The sequence below is a fragment of the Saimiri boliviensis genome, chromosome X (assembly GCF_048565385.1).
Source record: "Saimiri boliviensis isolate mSaiBol1 chromosome X, mSaiBol1.pri, whole genome shotgun sequence".
Classification (NCBI taxonomy): Eukaryota; Metazoa; Chordata; class Mammalia; order Primates; family Cebidae; genus Saimiri; species Saimiri boliviensis.
This window is the reverse complement of record NC_133470.1, coordinates 68,474,943-68,482,975: the sequence shown is the minus strand read 5'-3', so window position 1 is coordinate 68,482,975 and position 8,033 is coordinate 68,474,943. Positions and strand designations below refer to the sequence as shown.

Here is an 8,033-nt window from a genome sequence, read left to right as displayed (position 1 = left end):
AAAATTCCTGGCAGCTTTTATTACACTGTGAGGGGAAACTGCCTACTCAAACCTCAGTAATGGCAGATGTCACTCCCTCCACCAAGCCACAGCATCCCAGGTTGACTTCAGACAGCCATGCAGGCAGTGAGAATTTCAAGCCAGTGGATCTTAGCTTGCTGGGCTCTGTGGGTGTGGGATCCACTGGGCTAGACCACTTGGCTTCCTGGCTTCAGTCCCCTTTCCAGGGAAGTGAACAATTCTGTCTTGCTGGCTCTCCAGGAGCTCCTGGGGTATTAAGGACAACTCCTGCCACTAGCTCAGTATCTGCCCAAATGGCCACCCAGTTTTGTGCTTGAAACCCAGAGCTCTGATGGCATAGGCACCAGAGGGAATCTCTTCATCTGCTGGTTACAAAGACCATGGGAAAAGCATAGTACTGTGCCAGAGTGCACAGTTTCTCACAGCATAGTCCCTCAAGGCTTCTCTTGGTTAGAGGAGGGAGTTCTCTGACCCCTTGTGCTTCCCTGGTGAGGTAACACCCCCACCCTTCTTCATCTTGCCCTCCATGGGCTGCACCCACTGTCTAACCAGTCCCAATAAGATGAGCCAGATACCTCAGTTGGAAATGTAGAAATCACCCACCTTCTGTGTTGATCTAGTTGGGAGCTGCAGACTGGAGCTGTTTGTATTCGGCCATCTCAAAAAGGATTTTAAATTAAAAATATTCAATGCTTCACGGAGTTGCATGTCATCATTGCACAGGAACCACACTAATTCTATCTATAGCATTCCAACCTTAGTATATGGGCTACCGAAACAAGCACAATTTGGTCAATAATAATATAATTGTATATTTTAAAATAAAGAGTGTAAACGGATTGTAAAAGAAAAAATAAATGCCTGAGGAAACGAATACCCCCCAAAATTATATAGTTAAAAAATGTGACCTCGTATTGTACACTTAAAAACAGTTAAAATAGGCCGGGCGTGGTGGCTCAAGCCTGTAATCCCAGCACTTCGGGAGGCCGAGGCAGGTGGATCACGAGGTCAAGAGATTGAGACCATCCTGGTCAACATGGTGAAACCCCGTCTCTACTAAAAATACAAAAAATTAGCTGGCATGGTGGCGCGTGCCTGTAATCCCAGCTACTCAGGAGGCTGAGGCAGGAGAATTGCCTGAACCCAGGGGGCGGAGGTTGCAATGAGCCGAGATCATGCCATTGCACTCCAGCCTGGGTAACAAGAGCAAAAACTCCGTCTCAAAAAAAAAAAAAAAAAAAAAAAAAAACAGTTAAAATAAAATGGTATGTCTTATAAAGATTTATAAAATCTAAAGCACAGAGAATTATTTTAGTAAGACACAAAATCTTTGCTATCTAGGTTACAGGCAATAAATAGTAAACCAAGTAAATGAGTCCATCAAAATTGAGAAAACTTTGCTGAGATATTAAAACACTTAATCGCTTTTCAGACCCAGGAATTATAAAACAAGTCGAAGAAAAATTGCCTTCCAAGTTTGCACTTTCACTATGCTCTTTCATTTTCTGGAACAGACACTATACTTTATTTTGGAGGTCTGTAAGGTCAGGACTAATTTTATAATATTACTAAGATGTTATTAATATGCAATACATTCATCATTGATAACTCAAATGAATCAATAAAGAAGCAATTAAATTTCTCTTAGTTTCCATTTTTAATATGGTAAATATTTGAAGAAATAACTCATAAGGCAATGTTACTTGGAGACTTCATATATTTGAAAAGTGTATTAGTTAGGGTTCTTTAAAGGAACAGAACTAATAAGATAGATGAATATATAAAAGAAAATTTAGTAGAAGAATTGACTCATGATTACAAAGTGAAGTTCCACAATAGGGCGTCTGAAAGCTTAAGACCCAGGAAACCAATCCACGTTACAAAACCTCAAAAGTAAGGCAGCCGATAGTGTTGCCTTCAGTCTGTAGCTGAAGGCCTAAGAGCCCCTGGAAAATCACTGCTGTAAGTCCAAGAGTCCCAAATTTGAAGAACATGGGTCTAATGTTCAATGACAGGAAGCATCCGACATGGGAGAATGATAGAAGACTCAAGCCAGTCTAGTGCTTCCATGTTCCTCTGCCTACTTTTATTTTAGTCATGCTGGCAGCTGATTAGATGGTGTTCACCTAGATTGAGAGTGAGTTTGCCTCTCAAAGTCAATCAAATGTTAATCTGCCTTGGAAACACCTTCACAGGCACACCCAGGAACAATATATTCTTCAATCCAATCAAGTTGATACTCAATATTAACCATCATGAAGAGTATAAAGAAGTTTAGAGACAAAAACAAAACAAAAATCCTCTGAGAACTGCAGCTTTAGGATAATATTAATTGTGTCCATAAGAAACAGAGGCATATACACAATTATATTCCTCTAAAACTATTGTTCTTAAATATGGTCTCCAACATTTATATTAATAATCATTTTTAACCAAAGTAGCTTCTATTTCACAAAGAAAACTGAGGGATGGGTAACTGAGAATTACCTGCCCAACACTAGCGTATAGTAAACTACGAGAATTCATGGATATTCATAACACAACATTTTTAGGCCACCCACATCCCACATACAGCCATTCAAAGTGGCAAGAATGAGCATATTATCATGACCTAAAGACACAGTTTTGGGGTCAGGTGCAATGGCTTACACTTGTAACTCCAGCCCTTTGAGATGCCAAGGTGGGAGGATCACTTGAGCCCAGGAATTTGAGACCAGCCTTGGCAACATAGTGAGAACCCACCTCTATACACAAGTTAGTGGGGTATGTTTTACTTTATTTAGAAATAATGTAGACATCCAGCAAATCCAATGATTAACTCAATTCAGTATGATTCCAAATTTTTAAGTTACCTAAAGATCTAGAAAATTATCTGGAAGCTAACATACTACAAAGCATAAATACTATTGAAATATAGTTATCAGAATAATAATTAAATTTGGTTAAATGCAAATGTGCATATTTTATAATGTTAAACATTAAGTAATGCTAGTTTAATTTATCAGTAAACCTGTATAAGTGTAGGAAAAACACAGCCATATAGAATGGTAATGTATACTTGGATTATACTTAACACTGATGAATCAGAAAAAAAGACATGGCTATTTTCGTATAGGCAAAATTATTAGACTGCTTTGGTTTGCAAAAGTATTACCTAAATTATAGAAACTTGGATTTGTATACAGTTTTAGTCTTCTGCATATGACTAATCAGTTATTGCTGCACCATTTATTGAATAGGAATTCTGTCCCCATTACTTGTCTTTGTCAGATTTGTCAAAGATCAGATGGTTGTACATACGTGGTCTTATTTATAGGTTCTCTATTCTGTTCCATTGGTTTATGTATCTGGTTTTGTACCAGTACCATGTTGCTTTGGTTGCTATAGTTCTGTAGTGTAGTTTGAAGTCAGGTAAATTGATGCCTCCAGCTTTGTTCTTTTTGCTTAGGATTGCCTTGGCTATTAGGGCTTTTTTGTTGTTGTTGTTGCTATATGAATTTTAAAGTAGTCTTTTCTAGTTCTGTAAAGAATGTAATTGGCAGATTCATAAACGTACCACTGAATCTATAAATTTCTTTGGACAGAATGGACATTTTAACAATATTGATTCTCCCTATCCATGAGTGTGGAATGTTTTACCATCTTTTTGTGTCATCTCTAATTTCCTAGAGCAGTTATTTGTAGTTCTCCTTGTAGAAATTTTTCACTTCCTTAGTTAGCTATATTACTAGGTATTTTGTGTGTGTATGTGACAAATGTGAAAGGGAGTTCATTCCTGATTTGGCTCTCAGTTTGGCTGTTGGTGGTTTACAGAGATGTTAGTGATTTTTGTACATTGATGTATCAGGCAACTTTGCTGAAGTTGTTTATAAGCTGCAGAAGGTTTTGGGCCAAGACTATGGGGTTTTTTTAGATATAGGGTTATGTCATCTGCAAACAGATAGTTTGAATTCCTCCTGTGTGGATTTTTTTTTGTTGTTGTTGTTGTTGTTGCCTGATTGCCCTATCCAGAACTTCCAATACTATATTGAAGGAGTGGTGACACAGGACATCCTTGTCTTGTGCAGATTTTTAAGAAGAATGCTTCCAGCTTTTGACTGTTCAGTGTGATGTTGGCAATGGATTTGTCATAAATGGATCTTATTATTTTGTGGTATGTTCCTTTAATACCTAGTTTATTGAGAGATTTTAACATAAAAAGGTGTTGAATTTTATTGAAAGCCATTTCTGCATCTATCGAGATAATCATGTGGTTTTGTCTTTAGTTCTGTTTATTTGATGAATCACATATATTGATTTATGCATGTTGGATCAACTTTTCATCCGAGGGATGAGGTCTACTTGATCAGGGTAAATTAGCTTTTTGATGTGATGTTTGGATGTGGTTTGCAAATAATCTTTTGAGAATTTTTGCAATTATGTTTATCAAATATATTGGCCTGAAGTTTTCTTTTTTTGTATCTCTTCCAGGTCTTGATATCAAGATGATGCTGATCTCATGGAATGAATTAGGGAAAAGTCCCTCCTCCTCAAATTTTGGAATCGTTTCAGTAGGAATGGTACCAGGTCTTCTTTGTACATCTGTTAAATTTAGCTGTGAATCTGTCTGGTCCTGACCTCTTTTTTTGTTGTTATTGGTAGGCGATTAGTATCTTAATTTCAAAGCTCATTATTCGTCTGTCCAAGGATTCAATTTCGTTCTGGTTTCATCTTAGGAAGGTTTATCTGTCCAGGAATTTATTCATTTCTTCTATATTTTCTAATTTATGTGCATAGAGGTATTTGTAATACTCTTCAAAAGTAGTTTGCATTTCTGTGGTGGCAGTGGTAATATTTCTCTTGTCATTTCTAGTTGTGTTTATTTGAATCCTCTCTCTTTTTTTCTCTATTCTTGTTTGCCTATTTGAAAAAGACAATGTTCAAGCTCTGAGACTCTTTTCTACTCTTGGTTTATTCTGAATTAATACCTGTGATTGCATTATGAAGTTCTGTAGTGTATTCTTCAGTTCTATCAGGTTGGTTGTGTTCCTCTCTATACTGGCTATTTTGTCTATCAGCTCCTGCAAAGTTTTATCTTAATTTTTAGCTTCCTTGCATTGGGTTACAATGCACTCCTGTGCCTCAGGGAACTTATTTCTTATCACTGTTCTGAATTCTACTTCCGTCATTTCAGCCATCTCAACCTCAGCCAAGTTCCAAACCCTTGCTAGAGAAGTGATGCAGTCATTTGGAGAAAAGAAAATACTCTGACTTTGAGTTTTCAGCATTCTTGCATTGATTCTTTCTCATCTTTGTGGATTTATTAACCTTCAGTCTTTGAGGCTGTTGATCTTTAGATGGTCTTTTTAAATTTGTATCCTATTTGATGACCTTCAGAGTTTGATTGTTGTGTAAGGTGTATTTAGCCAACTGGCTTCATTTCTGGAAGATCTTATGGGGCCAACATTCTCCTTTCAACTCCTGGACTGCGTGCCCTAACTCTGGGGGACTTGTATTGGGCCCTGGCATTGTTCTCTGACTCCTCAAGGTGTGGAGGCTACTGCAGTAGGAGGACTGAGGTGCGGTAGCTCCAGCCCAATGTTAGTGGATGCAGGGGTGCCTGCGTCCCTGAGGGAGTTCACTACAGTGACAAAGGGAAGGCAGTTAAAGAGGAGTGGGGGGCCCCTGATGGAGACTATGTGTGCTGTTGCACTGGGGGTGATAGTTGTTTGGAGCAAGCTGCTGGCCAGGGCAGTTCTGGGTGCCTTCTCTGTGCCCTGCAAGCAGGAGTAATCACTAAAGGTGTGGGAGAAGAACCTGTTATCTGGGCAGCATTAGCACAGGATTGGGGAAGGGGGAGTTGGGAACAGAGTTTGGCAGGGCAAGTAAAGCAAAACTCACCAGTGCTAACATGCACCAGCAAACTGATGTGGGGAGTTGCTGTGAGTTCAGAGGAAGCTGCAGTTTAAGGAAGGAACATGCAGGCTGGTGCGCAGCTGTAGGGTCCACCACACTGGAGCTCTCCACCTGTCAAGCATGGTTCAATGGTGCAGAAGCTATGATTTGTAAAATGTTTCTAAGTTGGATTCTTCAAGGATGCATTTTTGGAACATTGAAAATCTTAAATATCGTTGCCTTAATTTATTGGAATTTTTAAAATATTTGATTTATATAAGCACTTATTTATCTATGTAAGGCATACAGGATAGAGGTTCTTTTAATTTAAGTAGCTTTCTGTTATAATTTATTTGTGAGGTAAACATTACTTGCTTTTATTTATTGTGTTAGAAATAATATAATAATTTATTAACATCTGGAGGTAGAAAATCACCACACATTCACATTGGAGGTCAAGATCTTCATGAATTACAGGCGCATAAATATACAGACACAGAGGGGGTTTATAGCCTCTATTCCAACATTTTAGCCATGTGGCCAAAAGCAGTGACTCACAACTGTAATCCTAGCACTGTGGGAGACCAAGGCAAAGAGAATCACTTGAACTCAGGAGTTTGAGAACAGCCTAAGCAACATAGTCAGACCTCAACTCTACAAAAAATAATAAAAAATAATAATAAATTAATTAAATTAGCTTGGCTTGGTGGTCCACACCCGTAGTCTCAGCTACTTTGGTGGCTGAGGATGGCTGGAGTCCAGGAAATGAAGGCTGCAGTGAGCCATGATTGTGCTACTCTATTCCAGCCTGAGAAACAAAAAAATCCCTGTCTCTAAATAAATAAATAAATAAATAAATAACTATTTCAGACATAAATCAAGAATAAGCAAAGAAACACAAAAAAATCACCAGTCCAGATATCAAAGAGCTACCATATCAAAGAGACATGGAGTCAAAGGAGATTTTGGAGCTTTGAGATTTAATGACTGCCCAGTTGCAATTTGGTTGCATGGGACTTCTCTAGCTCCTTAGTTTTGGCCAAGTTCTTCAAATTGAAATGGGAACATTTATCTAATTCCTGTACTCTCACTGGTTCTTGGAAGTAACTAACTTGCTTTTGATTGTACAGGCTCATAGGCACAAGTGACTTGTCTTGTCTCATTTGACATTTTGGACATGGACTTTTGAGTTAATGCTGGAATCAGTTAAGGCTTTGAGTGACGGCTGAAAAGGCATAATTGGTTTTTAAATATATAAAGGACATGAGATTTGAGAGTTCCATATGACTGAGGAGGACTCACAATCATGGAGGAAGGTGAAGAAGGAGCAAAGGCACATCTGACATGGTGGCAGCAAGACAGTGTGTGCAGGGGAACTTCCCTTTATAAAAAGCATCAGATTGATGGGTGTGGTGGCTGACGCCTGTAATCCCAGCACTTTGGGAAGCCGATGCTGGCAGATCACCTGAGGTCAGGGGTTTGAGACCAGCCTGGTCAACATGGCAAAACCCCATCTCTACTAAAAATACAAAAATTAGCCAGGCATGGTGGTGGGCACCTGTAATCCCAGCTACCCAGGAGATTCAGCCAGGAAAATCAATTGAGCCTGGGAGGCAGAGGTTGCAGTGAGCTGATATGGTGCCATTGCATCCCAACATGGAAAACAAGAGTGAAACTCTGTCTCAAGAAAAAAAAAAAATAGATCTCATGAGACTTATTCACTATCACAAGAATACCCTGGAAAAAACCTGCCCCCATGATTCAGTTACCTCCCATTGAGTGTCTCCCATGACATGTGGGGATTATGGGAGCTAAAATTTAAGATGAGATATTTTGTCCTACTTTAAATCCATTGCTGGAGACCTAGTGTGATCTTTTGGGGGTACTATAGAACCATTCTGCCAATTCCCAGAATAATTTTCCTGGTTTCTTCTGATTTGGGTAGACCATATTTTTTCCAATTATTCTTTAATTTACTTTTTGATTTCACTGTTTTGTTTTGTTTTTTATTTTTGTTTTACTTTAGGTTCTGGGGTACATGTGCAGGTCATTCAGGGTTGTTGCGTAGGTGCATACACAAACAGGTGGTTTGCTGCCTATATTTCCCCTTTGACTATATCTGGCATTTCTCCCTTTCT

At 38.8% G+C, this 8,033-nt stretch overlaps 1 non-coding gene across 1 annotated transcript; it reads right to left on the bottom strand.

Annotated features, from left to right (window-relative positions):
• Positions 1-699: 699 nt before the first annotated feature.
• Positions 700-806, bottom strand: LOC120366675 (U6 spliceosomal RNA). Its single transcript, XR_005581257.1, has one exon. It is a non-coding gene; the product is annotated as a U6 spliceosomal RNA (small nuclear RNA).
• Positions 807-8,033: the final 7,227 nt, after the last annotated feature.